We start from the raw sequence: 13,270 nt of genomic DNA, 5'->3' as shown, positions 1-13,270 counted from the left end.
CAGAATTATAGCTTTCTATATGATCATACAAGTTGTATATAATTTTTATCTCAATTGTATTTCCATAGATTTAAAAAATTGATACAAGATGATAATCTCCCTAGGAATTTTAAGTGTATGGTTGATTCATGAACGAGTGAAGAGAAAATGGATGACAATATTAAAATTGTAAAAAATAAACTGAAAACAAACTGTGTCACAAGCTATAGCTGGCACTCAAATAATTGAACTCATTTAATCTTCACAAAATTATTGATAGAAAATCAGAGTCCTTTTCAAGTATGTCATTATAACTGTACAGATTCAATGTGTTCATTGTTTACTATGATATGCTGTCATTTATTCAATTATTCAATAACTAGAGGCCCAGTGCATGAATTTGTGCACAGGTGGGGTCTGGCCGGTCTGCCCAGATAGGGGCCCATCAGGCCAGGCTGGCGGTGAGGGATTGGGGCTGCAGGCAGTTGGCAGACAGGCCCCACCTCCATTCGGGGTGTTGGGGGCCCATTGGCACAATCAGGCTGGTTGGCTGCTGCAGTGCTCATCATAGCCACTGGTCATCCTGCCATTCTGGTCGCTGGGCTTTTATATATAGAGATTATTTTATGATCACCTAATGCAGTGATGGCGAACCTATGACACCCGTGTCAGAGGTGACATGCGAGCTCATTCTTTTGATTGATTTTTCTTTGTTAAATGGCATTTAAATAAATATCAAAAATATAAGTCTTTGTTTTACTATGGCTGCAAATATCAAAAAATTTCTATATGTGACACGGCACTAGAGTTAAGTTAGGGTTTTTCAAAATGCTGACACGCCGTGCTCAAAAGTTTCACCATCACTGACCTAATGTGTCTTATACTATAGTATACATAAAATATCATATTATGTATCGTATTAGGTAAGTGATATTGTGTTACAAATATAAAAATAGGATTAATGAAGATAAATAACTTGATCAAGTTCATGCAGCAGTAAGTGACAAAATGAAGACTCAAAAACATATGCTTTTTACCACTTTTGATGTATTTTTGAGCCATAGTTCTAGTCTTCCTTTACATTTAATATAGTTTTCTCTAGATATAAAATTGATGTATAGCTTTGTACAATTGTCATAAAAGTATAAATTTTTAAATATATTTTTATTGATTTCAGAGAGTAAGGGAGGGAGAGAGAGATAGGAACATCAATACTGAGAGAGAAACATTGATCGGCTGCCTCCTGAATGCTCCCCACTGGGGATTGAGCCCGCAACCAGGGCATGTGACCTTGACAGAATTGAACCCAGGACCCTTCAGTCCAAAGGCTGATGCCCTGTCCACTGAGTCAAACCAGCTAGGGCAGGGGTCCTCAAACTTTTTAAACAGGTGGCCAGTTCACTGTCCCTCAGACCGTTGGAGGGCCGGACTATAGTTTAAAAAAAAACTATGAACAAATTCCTATGCACACTGCACATATCTTATTTTGAAGTAAAAAAACAAAACGGGAACAAATACAATATTTGTATTTGCATGTGGCCCACAGTCCGTAGTTTGGGGACCTGCCGGGGTCCAACCCCAGCGGGTCCACGGGTCCCCAAAGGTGTGGACGGAGTAGGCGAAGAAGGAATGACACAGGGACTTCTCCAGCCAGGTTTGGTCACCAGGTTCTAGTCAGGTTCTCTTGCCAATTTCTGTAGTCAGGTTCAGTCCAGGATCCCTTGCCATGTTCTCTCCAGCGAAGCTCCTCCATCTCCAGGTTCCGCGTAGGTTCTGTCTTCTGAATTCTGTCTGTTGTTGTCTTGTTGCATCTGTATTTATACCAGTTGATTCCATCCTATCAATCTCTATTCCAAAGGTTAGGGCGTTTCTTATCTCCATTCCAGGGAGTAAAGATTATGTAGCTTAAGCATGATTGTTCATAGTTAAAGTGATTAATTACCCGCCTGGCACTTAGTTGAGGGGTTTTATTCCCTCCCTAACTTCAGGGGAAAATCCCTACCTGGGGATTCAACCTTTCTCGGAGAGGTGACCTTGGTTAAAACACAGCACCAAGAAGGTGAGCAAACATATTAAGAACCGTATGCCATATATGCCAGGTCCCTTGAAACAGCAAGGATGGACTGGCTCCCGGCAGGGACCCCTGAGCTAGGGTTTAAAAGCATGACTTTTAAAAGCAAATAACCATATATATAAACATTACCACAAACTTTAAACTTTGTCTAACTTATGTTTTGAGAATATATTATTTTTAAAATGTGTTTAAATGCCAAAATATTTTTATATTATGTGAGAAGATCACATCATTTTTTTTTGTCCTTAAGCTCTAGTCTATCAATCAACATAATGCAATTCACTTTGTCATCTCGTTGTCTGCATGGTAAATATATTTGGGTAAATAACACAAGTGTCCATAGTTGCAGTTTTATACTCTCACCATTACCGAACAATAGTGTTTCAAGCCTGCAAACAACTTTTCTCCGTGACTGATGTCACTGCTATTTAGCCTTTCCAGGTTAGCATTTATTGATTTTGCTTTTACTTTGATTGGATCTTACCTACCCTGGTGCTTCAGTAAATTGAAACCTTCTGCAGTTTATGGAAGAAAGCGAAGAGCAAGGCTATGAGAAAATGTACACTGACCTCAATTTGTTTCAGGCACTATTGGTAAAATCATTGCCACTGTATTACAGAAGTGACCTTACCTGGATTTGTGTAAATTCCATCTGCAATATTGTAAATAGCCTGATGGAAGATTGGCCTTAAGTGTAATAATTAAAATTGCTTTAAAACTAGAAATACAACTATCTGTGGCTGTTTTATAGAAATCTTGCAACATTCCTCACATATATTAAATTCCATTTATCCACTAAATCATTCCTACAATTTTTGTGATTATCTATTGTGTAATGGGCAATGTTCCTTTTGTGAGGGTTAAAAAATAGACTGTGGAATCTGTATGGGAAGGTGGAGGTGGGTGGGAGGGAAGAGATCAACCAAAGAGCTTGTATGCATATATGCATAACCCATGGACACAGACAATAGGATGGTGGAGGCCTGAGGCAGGGGGCAGAGTATGCTAGAAGGGGTCAATGGGAGAAAAAGGGGACATATGTAATACTTTCATCAATAAAGATTTAAAAAAATGTTGTTAAAGACAGAAAAATAAAATAAAAAATAGAATATAGTGTAGTGTTACAAAATAGCAAAGGATATATCTAAGTTAATTGAAAATTATGGTGCATTATAACAAATTAGAAACGCTATGTAAACTGTGGATGCACAGATTAAAGGGAGCGCATATAAACCGTGGTGCAAACTGCGGTTCCTCTGTAAGTAAAATGGAAATCACTATTGATAATTTGCTGGAACAACAATGATAAACAAACTGGACATGGAAACTGGGATAATGGGCACACTAGCCTGATAGATGTAGAAGACTTTACAAGGAACATCTGAAATTAAACTTGAATTGGGAGCTACTCAAAAAGAGATTGGGCAAAAAAATAAAGGCAATTTAAGGCACATAGCACCCAGAATGAGTAGAGGCACTGTAAATGTTTCTCTTGACTCTTCATCAATTTATAAAAAAGCCAGAGGAGTATACATTAGCTAAAATACAAAATTATTTAAAAGCATACATATATTTGTATGTATATATACACATGTGTTAAGTCAACATATGAATATATTATTTATTTTATATGTTTGCCCCCTGTCCCCAAACCTCACATGATATTTTTGTATATCATGTGTGAATACTGGTTTCTCTGAAACAATTGAATCACCATTACTGGAGGTCAGCTTTTACCAAGCACTAGAATCCATCTACTCCAACATGACTGACTACTTCTGGAGTAAAGAGCTTGGGCCTATATGGCTTTACAATCTTTTTCAAAGCAAGGTGAAGTGCACACAGATGGCTTTCCTGCTCCCTCAGGAAAATAGGCATTTTTCTTCTCCTTCCCCTAGACCTTTTCCATCGTCCTTTTTCATTCCCTGGACTGAGGCGTCACAGCCTTCATTAGGCAGATCAAATTCCACGGACTGTTGGGCAATCCTTTAAATTCTATGGTAGAGTTTTGGAAGAAACAGATGTCTTTTCTACTATGGAAAAGTAGAATTGTTGATAAAAGAATTTCAATTTAATTAATTGCTTTAAAATAGAAGTCTTGTGGATCTATAAGCCCAAATTATTCAACATATTAGATTTGAAAATATATTTACTGGTGTTCATAGCAGTTGCCAATCAAAACATGATTAATTTTCTCCAGTCCAACTTGTATAGAACTTGAAAACCATCACTCTCTTCCTTATAAGAAATCAAGTCACAAGTAAAAACCAAAACAAACTAAAGGTCATCAATTCTTACCAGACTAATCATGGAATTGAGGTTACAGGGCAAAATTTGTCATGAAAAGTGTTAAGAAACATAAAGAAAATCACAGTTTACCTTGGGTAAAAGCAGCTCAGGATTAAAGGCAGCGCCAGAGCAGAAGCCAGGAGCTGCAGCCAATACCAGGAGGAACTTTTAAACCAGTTAAGTGGAAATAGTGGGAGGCTCAGTGTAGTTTGAAAGTTAAAACATCTACCAGGATTCAGCCTTAAAGGGCCACCATAGTTTTGTGTGTTTTCCCTCCAAAAGCAGGCATATCATATTCTAAATGCACAAAATAGGAGATAAAAAGAAAACCATAAAAGTAGCCAGAAGGGGCTGGAAATCTACCTACAGAAAAACAAACAAAAGTTACATCAGATTTCTCTTCAGAAACCATGCAAACAAGAAGAGAGTGACATGGAATAAAGTGTAAAAAAAAAAAAAAAAAAGAAAAAGACATTAACTTAAAATTCTGGATCCAGAGAAATTGTATTTTAAAAGTGAAGGAGAATTAAAGACTATCTCCGACAATCAATAATTAAGGTAATTTGTTACCAGTAGATTTACTTGCAAGAAATTTAAATAAGTTTCTTTGGTGAAAAGAAAAATGATACAGGTCAAAAATTTGGAAGCATATAAAGTGAGGAAGAGTGTGTTAGAGAAGTAATGAATGAAAATAAAATAATGTATTTTATTTTTCTTAATTCACATAGCATGAGTTTCTTCAAAATACTAATAGCACAATGCATTTAGTAAATGTAGCTCATGCATACGTAAAATGAATGGCAGCAATGAAAGAAGGGATTGGAGGGAGGAATACCATATACTCTAAGTTACTGGCACTACCTTCAAATTAGTATAGTGTTATTTGAAAGAGGATTTGAATTAATTTTAAATGTAATTTCTAGGACAATGACTGAAGATTTAAAATTTTTTTAAAAAGTATAACTGATATGCTAACATAAAAGAGAAAATAGAATATAAAATACTCAATTAGAACCAAATAAGGCAAGAAGATAGAATTTATAAATAAACAAATAAATAAATAACAATGAATACAAAACAATCCTATATAATAAGAAATGAATATGCTAATTAGTCCAGATATGCTAATTACTCATGACCAGTATGCAAATTGACCATCACTCAAACACACAAGATGGCTGCCCCTATGTGGCCACAAGATGGCCAGCAGGGGAGGGCAGTTGGGGAGGACCAGGCCTGCAGAGGAGGGCAGTTAGGGGTCACTGGGCCAGCAGGGGAGGGCCATTGTGGGGGACCAGGCCAGCAGGGGATGGTAGCTGGGGGCACCAGGCCTACAGAGGAGGGCGGTTAAGGGCAACTGGCCAGCAGGGGAGGGCTGTTGTGGGGGGCCAGGTGTTCAGGGGAGGGCAGTTGGGGGTGACTGAGATGCAGGGGAACAGTTAGGCATCAATCAGGCTGGCAGGGGAGCGGTTGGGAGCCAGCAGTCCTGGATTGTGAGAGGGATGTCCGACTGCCCGTTTAGGCCCCATTCCCTGAGGGGTCTCAGATTGGAGAGGGTGCAGGCTGGGCTGAGGGACAACCCCCCATTGCACCAATTTCATGCACCGGGCCTCTAGTTATAAATATAGATATTCATCCAAATACTTAATAATCACTGTAAATGTGAATGGTCTAAATATACTAAATGAAACATAGCAACTTTGAAAATGCATAACCCCCCAAAAAATATACACACACACCCCAAAAGAAAACCAAGCCAAATTATATGCTGTCAACCAGAAACCCACTTTTAATATTAATGCAGATATAGATTTAGAGTAAAGAAGTGGAAAATGCTATCACTAATTAAAAGAGAGCTGGTGTGTCAATATTAATTTTAGAAAAATAAATAAATGACTTCAAGAAAAGGAAAATTATTGGTGTAAAGAAGAACCATAATGATAAAGAAGCCAATTATCCAAAAATACATAGCAATCCTTAATATGTATGTTCTAATGACAGTATGGCAAAACACAGGAGGCAAAAACTGATAGGACTAGATGGAGAAATAGACAAATCTGCTATTACACTTGGAGACTTCAGCACCCTTTGATTAATAATTGACAGATTCAGGAGGCAGAAAATCCACAAAGATACAGTGTAACTGAGCATCACTATCAATAAATTGGATATAATTGAGATTCATAATGGCATTTACCCAATAATGCCAGAATATAGATTTTCCTCAAGTTGACACCAAACATTCACCAGTATAGACCACATTCCTGCTCATAAAAGCACATCTAATCAAATTTTAAAAAATAGCATACAATGAATGTGCTCAGAAACTAGAAAATAACAGAAATATAGCTAAAAATCCCCAAATATTTGGCTGCAAAACTACAACTTCTAAATTACACAAGGGTCAAGAAGATGTCTAATTTTTAAAAATGTTTTGAATGAAATGGAAAGGAAATACAACCAATGAAAATTTGTGGGATGCAGTGAAAATAATACTTGACAATGAATTACAGCATGAAATAAATATATTAGAAAATAAGAACAATGTAATGTTAATAAGTAATTTTTTTTTTTTTTACTTTGGGAACCAGAAAAGAAGAAGAAGAATTAAATCGAAAGTAAGCATAAGAAAAGAAAGAACCCAGAGAAGAAGTCAATAAAGTTGAAAACAGGTACACAGTAGAGAAAACAGTGAGACAAAAAACTGGTTCTTTGATAAAAACAATAAAATTAATAACCACCTAGCAAGCCTAAATAAAAAGAAAGGAGATAAGATACAAGTTACTGATATCAGAAATAAAAGAGGGACCATCACTAGTGATATGTTGGATATTAAAGGATAGCAAAAATAACATAAACAACTAACCCTCAAATTTAATAATTGATAAAATATAACAATACTTTAAAAGAAACAATTGACAAAGATTCAGAAAAGATGAATAATATGAATAGGCCATTTTCTACTAAATAAATGGAATCAATTAATAACCTTCCAAAATAAAATAAGAGGCCTAGATAAATTTACTGGTGAATTTTATCATAAAGTCAAGGGACAAACAATATTAATTTTTTATAATCTGATTTGAGAAATAGAAGCAGAGGGAACATTTCCTAATTCATTCCATGAGGCTATCAATGACCTAATACCATAGCCAGACAAATAAATTACAAGAGAAAAAGAAAAAAAGAAAACAAATCTACAATATCTCTCATGGACATAGTTGCAAATATCCTCAACAAAATATTAGCAAATCAAATTCAACAATTTATTTTTAAAGTATATAGGGTGTCCCCAAAATGTATACACACACTTTGAATAATTATAAAGGCAGTGTTTATTAAAATACTTTCATTTTCAAAATTGAGCCATTAGCTGTTAAATTGTGTATACATTTTTTTGGAATACACTGTATACTCTCATCAAATGGTATTTATTTTGGCTATGCAAGGCAGGTTTATATTCAAAAGATCGATTAACATGATCTATCACATCATTTGGCTAAAGAAGAAACTATTACATAATCATATAAACCAGTGGTTCTCAACCTGTGGGCCGCGACCCCTTTGGGGGTTGAACGACCCTTTCACAGGGGTCGCACGACCCTTTCACAGGGGTCGCACGACCCTTTCACAGGGGTCGCCTAAGACCATTGGAAAACACATATATAATTACATATTGTTTTTGTGATTAATCACTATGCTTTAATTATGTTCAATTTGTAACAATGAAAATACATCCTGCATATCAGATATTTACATTACGATTCATAACAGTAGCAAAATTACAGTTATGAAATAGCAACGAAAATAATTTTATGGTTGGTGGTCACCAAAACATGAGGAACTGTATTAAAGGGTCGCGGCATTAGGAAGTTTGAGACCCACTAATATAGACGGAGAAAAAGCATTTGACAAAATATAACACCCATTTATTATAAAAACTATCAGAAAACTAGGAATAGAGATTAACCTCATCAACTTGGACACCTCAAAAATCCTACAACTCACATCATACTTAATGGCAAAATTACTAGAAGTTTACCCACTAAAATCAGAAAAAAGAAAGGAGGTCCTCTCTTACCACACATTTACAGGAATGTACTGAAAATCCAACTAATGCAATGATACAAGAAAGAAAAGCAAATATAGGGAAGAAGGAAATAAAGCTATTTTTGTTTGCTGATAATATGATTATCGATGTAGACTATCCAAAAGAATTGATACAATACTTGTGGAACATTATAATAGTGCTCATAGCAAGGTTGAAGGTGCAAGGTTAACATAATTCAATCACTGTCTTATGTTCTAGCAATGAGCAGTGGTATTTTAAATAAAAAACACAGCACCATTTATATGACTCTGCCCCAAAAAGAAATGCTTGGATAAAAATCCAACAAAATACATACAAAATAAATATGAGAGAAACTGCAAACTTTGATGAAAGAATCTAACTAAATAGTTATTCCTTGTTCTTTGATTTGAAGACTCAATATTGTTTAAAAAGTTAGTTAAACTTAAATTCATTTATAGATTTAATACAATCCTAATAAAATTATCAGCAAGTTATTTTGTGGATATTGACAAACTCATTTTAAAGTTTATATAGACAAACAGAAGGCAAAGAATAGCCAATACTGAACAGACAATACTGAAGAAGAACAAAGTCAAAATGCAATTAATATCCAGACAAACTGCATAGCTTCAGTCATGTAGATAGTATAATATTAGTGAAATAACAGATTAAAAAATCAATGCAATGAAATAATGAGCCTAGAACCAGACTTGCACAAATATGTTTAACTGATCTATGATAAGAACAAAGGAAATCCAATGGAAAAATGATTGTCTTTTCCAAAAATATTGGTGAAACAACTGAATATCCATATGTAAAAACATGAATGTAGATACAAACCATACACCTTTTATGACAATGAACTCAAAATAGATCATAGAATTAAAATGTAAGTGAATAACCATAAAACTTCTAAAAGATAACATATGGAGAACATGATGGATAAAAGCTATGTGACCTTATTTTGGCAAGAATCTTTTAGATACAACACAAAAGCACAATCCATGGAAGGAAAATTTGCTAAATTGGAGTTCATTAAAATGTAAAACTTCTGTTCTGTGAAATACACTGTTAACAGAATTAAAATATAAGCCAAAACTTGCAGAAAATATTTGCAAATCACATATCTGATGAAGTACTTGCACCCAAACTAAACTAAGAATTATTGAAACTCAAAAATAAAAAAATAAAGAACCCAGCCCAGGCCGGGTGGCTCAGGTGCTTGAGTGTCCACATCCTGCACTCCAAAAGGATGCAGGTTTGATTCCAGTCAAGGCACACACTTGTGTTGTGGGTTAGATAGCCAGTTGGGCACATATAGGAGGCAACCAATGGATGGTTCTCTCTTACACTGACCTATCTCTCTCTAAGAATCAATAAAACTTATTATTGGGCGAAGATTAAAAAAAGAAAATAGCCCTAGCTGACATGTCTCAGTAGTTAGAACTCAGTCATGCACTGAAGGGTTGCAGGTTCAATTCCTGGTCAAGGGCACATACCTGTGCTGCAGGTTTGATTCCCTGCCCCTTTCAGGGGGTTTACAGGAGGCATCCAATCTATGTGTCTCGCTCATCTCTCTCTCTCTCTCTCTCTCTCTCTCTCTCTCTCTCTCTCTCTCTCTCTCTCCTCTCCTCTTCTCTCCTCTCCTCTTTCTTTTTCCCCTTTCATTTTCTCTAAAAATGAGTGGAAAAAATATCCTCAGGTGAGGATCAACAAACAAAAAACAAAGTAAGTAACCCAATTAAAAAGTGGGGATTATCTGAACAGACACCTCACCAAAGAAAATGTGCAGATGTGAAATAAGCATTCAAAAAGATGCTAACCATCATATATCAATAGAGAATTGGGAAATAAAACTATAGTGATATATCATTAGGAAACTATTAAAATGGCTAAAATTCAAAACACAGACAGAACCTAATGATGACAAGGATTTGGAGCAATAAGAACTCACATGTATTGCTTTTGGGAATGAAAAGGTACAAATAATTTGGAAGAGAGTTCAACAATTTCTTATAGAGCGGAACATAATTTTACCACACAACCAAGAAACCAGTCTCCTGCCCATTTACTCAAGTAAGTTGAAAACATTCAGAAAAAAAACACAGACAAAATGTATTATTTATAATGACCAAAAACCAAAATAAGAAGTTCTCTAACAGGTGAATTAATAAGAAAAATGTAGTAGGTCTATACAATGGAATATTATTCACCTACTTAAAAAAGATATCAAGTTACAAAGTACATAGAGGTACTTAAACATGTATTGCTAAGTGCAAGAAGCCAGTCTTAAAAGCCTATATATTACATAATCCTAACTACGTGGAATTCTTATAAAGGTAAAACTATTGAGAAAGTAAAATATCAGTGGTTGCCATGGGCTGGGTGGCAAAAGGGAAAGATAAATAGTGAAACACAAGAGTTTTAGGATAGGGAAACTATTCTATATCATGCTGTCATGGTGCACTCTAATGATGGATATATGGCATTATGAATTTGGCTAAAACAAATAATTGTACAGCATGAAATATGAGCCATAATATAACCTATAGACTTAGTAATAACAGTGTATCAAAATTAATTAATCAATTTTAGCAAATGTAACACATCAAAGCAATAGAGAAAATTCTGGATGGAGAAGAGGGAATATATGAGAACTCTTTCCTCTCTTCAATATTTTGGCAAACTTACAACTCCTCTAAGAATTAAAGTCTACTAATTTCAAAATTGCTTCACGATGCTTATGCTAATGTCTAATATACATAGACATTATGCAAATTATATATATATATGCAAATTAGCCAGGACACCGTAACAGTCAGAACTGGGTCAGGAGGTGGTTGTGTGCGCAGATGGGTCCAGAGCAGAGACACAACACACAAGGGGCCCACCCTTGCTGGAAGACAGCACACCAGCAGTCCCGCCTCTGCACGTGAGCTGAAGAGGAAATACCTTTTCTGACTGCTCATTGGCTAATCTCCCTGTATGCCACTCGCAGTGTTCATGGTAACTTGGGTAATAAGAATCCAAGAAGGTGATCTAGGGTTTTTCCACCTCACTCCTGGAGGAAAAAATGAAAGTCCACTTCTGGAAGGGTAAAGAAATGTCATATCTTGCCCTAGCCAGTTTGGCTCAATGGATAGAGCCTTGGCCTGCTGACCACAGAGTCCGGGTTTGATTCTGATCAAGGGAATGTATCTAGGTTGCAGGCTCCTCCCTGGCTGGTGCCCAGGTCAGGGCTCATGCAGGAGGCAACCAATCGAAATGTCCCTCTCACATTGATGTTTCTCTCTGTCTTTCCCTCTCTCTTCCACACTCTCTAAAAATCAATGGAAAAATATCCTCAGGTAAGGATAAAATACAAAGAAAGAAAGAAAGGTCATATCCTATGAAAGACACATCTTGAAAATGCCTAAAGAAAGTTGTCATTTTTTCGTGGTGAAGGGTCTGGAGTTCTTGATGATGAAAACACCTTGGTGGCTGCAGCGGCCAGCAGTGGAAGCAGCAGCGGGTTGATGGGGGTGGTGCCTTCCCCTGATCAGCCAGTCACCTCCCGCAAATTTCCTAGCATTTTACTAAGTTACTTTTATTGACCAAAGTGAGGAAGAGATTAAGATACAGTTATCTCTAACTTTAGTCCAAAACTAAAACTTGAAAAAATAAAAATATTCAAAATTTATAAGCAGGATAGTCCAAAAAAAGCAATGTTACTTTATCTTTCATGAAAGCTAATTGAAGAGAAAGGTTAAATAGTTATAGAATATTTCAAGCCAACAATATTTAATTAGTTTTATTTTTGCTTTCTTTTTTTAATTCCAATTCAGTAATAACATATGTTGCCCTAATAAATAATAGAAGAGTACTATGAAACTTCTTTGTGTTTGTTACAGGAATATTTTATTTAGTTACAATAAAATATAGGTGTCAAAGGTAGGGGCAGAAGAAGTGGTAGTTGCAGTGGCAAACAAGGTAGGGTTTGTTGGTAAGAAGCAAAGATTCTAGAATAATCTATCTGAGATGATATGGCTGAAGAGAATTGAGTCTGCAGAAAACTTAAAGAGTTACAAAATTAAGTACAACCTATTGAAGCAAGTATTGGCAGAGACATTATTTAAATGTCTCCATCATCAGCAATTAAACAAAATGCCTTTACTAAAAAATAGTTTTTGTATTTTTCAAAACATTTATGCATATTACTACTGTAATAATTGCATTTACTATACAATGGTTTTATAGTAAACTGGAGGCTCAGTGCACAAAATATGTGCATGGGTAGGGTCCCCGGGGCCTCCCTTCCTCCGGCTGCCTGCCGCCACCACCGGCACTGGCCTCCCTTTGCACCTGCCTTGGCTTCCCACTCACCTGCTCCACCATCCGACCATGGTCCTGCTCTCTTTGGGGCCTGATGACTCTGGCAGCACCTCCACTGCCACCTGCTGCCAGCACCATGTCACTGACACATGCTGTGTTCTGTGCCATCCCCCTGGTGGTCAGTGCACGTCTAACTCCTGCCCGTGGGGGCAATTTGCATATTAGCCTTTTATTATATAGGATTTGCCTCTTGAACTTCTACATTTACATACAAATAAAACTGTGAAGACTAAAAAATAAAATATATTTATTGTATATTCTAATTCTCTATGATAAAAGATTTTAGTGTGTTTTTAATGTTAAACATTTTACCTTTACTTTTATTTTCTTTGACCTTTTATATAAGATGGGACTTTAGTGTCTCAAATCAAGTTATGTTCATCAACTAAAATCAGATTATGTCTTACTGAAAGAAATATGATTGATGTAATATGACAAGGGCAGCCAACTATGACACATAGGTTTCAAAATATGAAATGCTTCTG

At 36.0% G+C, this 13,270-nt stretch overlaps 1 pseudogene; it reads right to left on the bottom strand.

The window, feature by feature from the left end:
- The window catches only part of LOC132226724 (eukaryotic initiation factor 4A-I-like), a 76,482-nt pseudogene extending 63,589 nt beyond the window's left edge, over positions 1-12,893 (bottom strand).
- Positions 12,894-13,270: the final 377 nt, after the last annotated feature.

Source organism: Myotis daubentonii, chromosome 2, assembly GCF_963259705.1.
Source record: "Myotis daubentonii chromosome 2, mMyoDau2.1, whole genome shotgun sequence".
In the NCBI taxonomy this organism is placed as follows: Eukaryota; Metazoa; Chordata; class Mammalia; order Chiroptera; family Vespertilionidae; genus Myotis; species Myotis daubentonii.
Note: the sequence above shows the minus strand (reverse complement) of the source record. Positions and strands in the feature narration are given on the sequence as shown.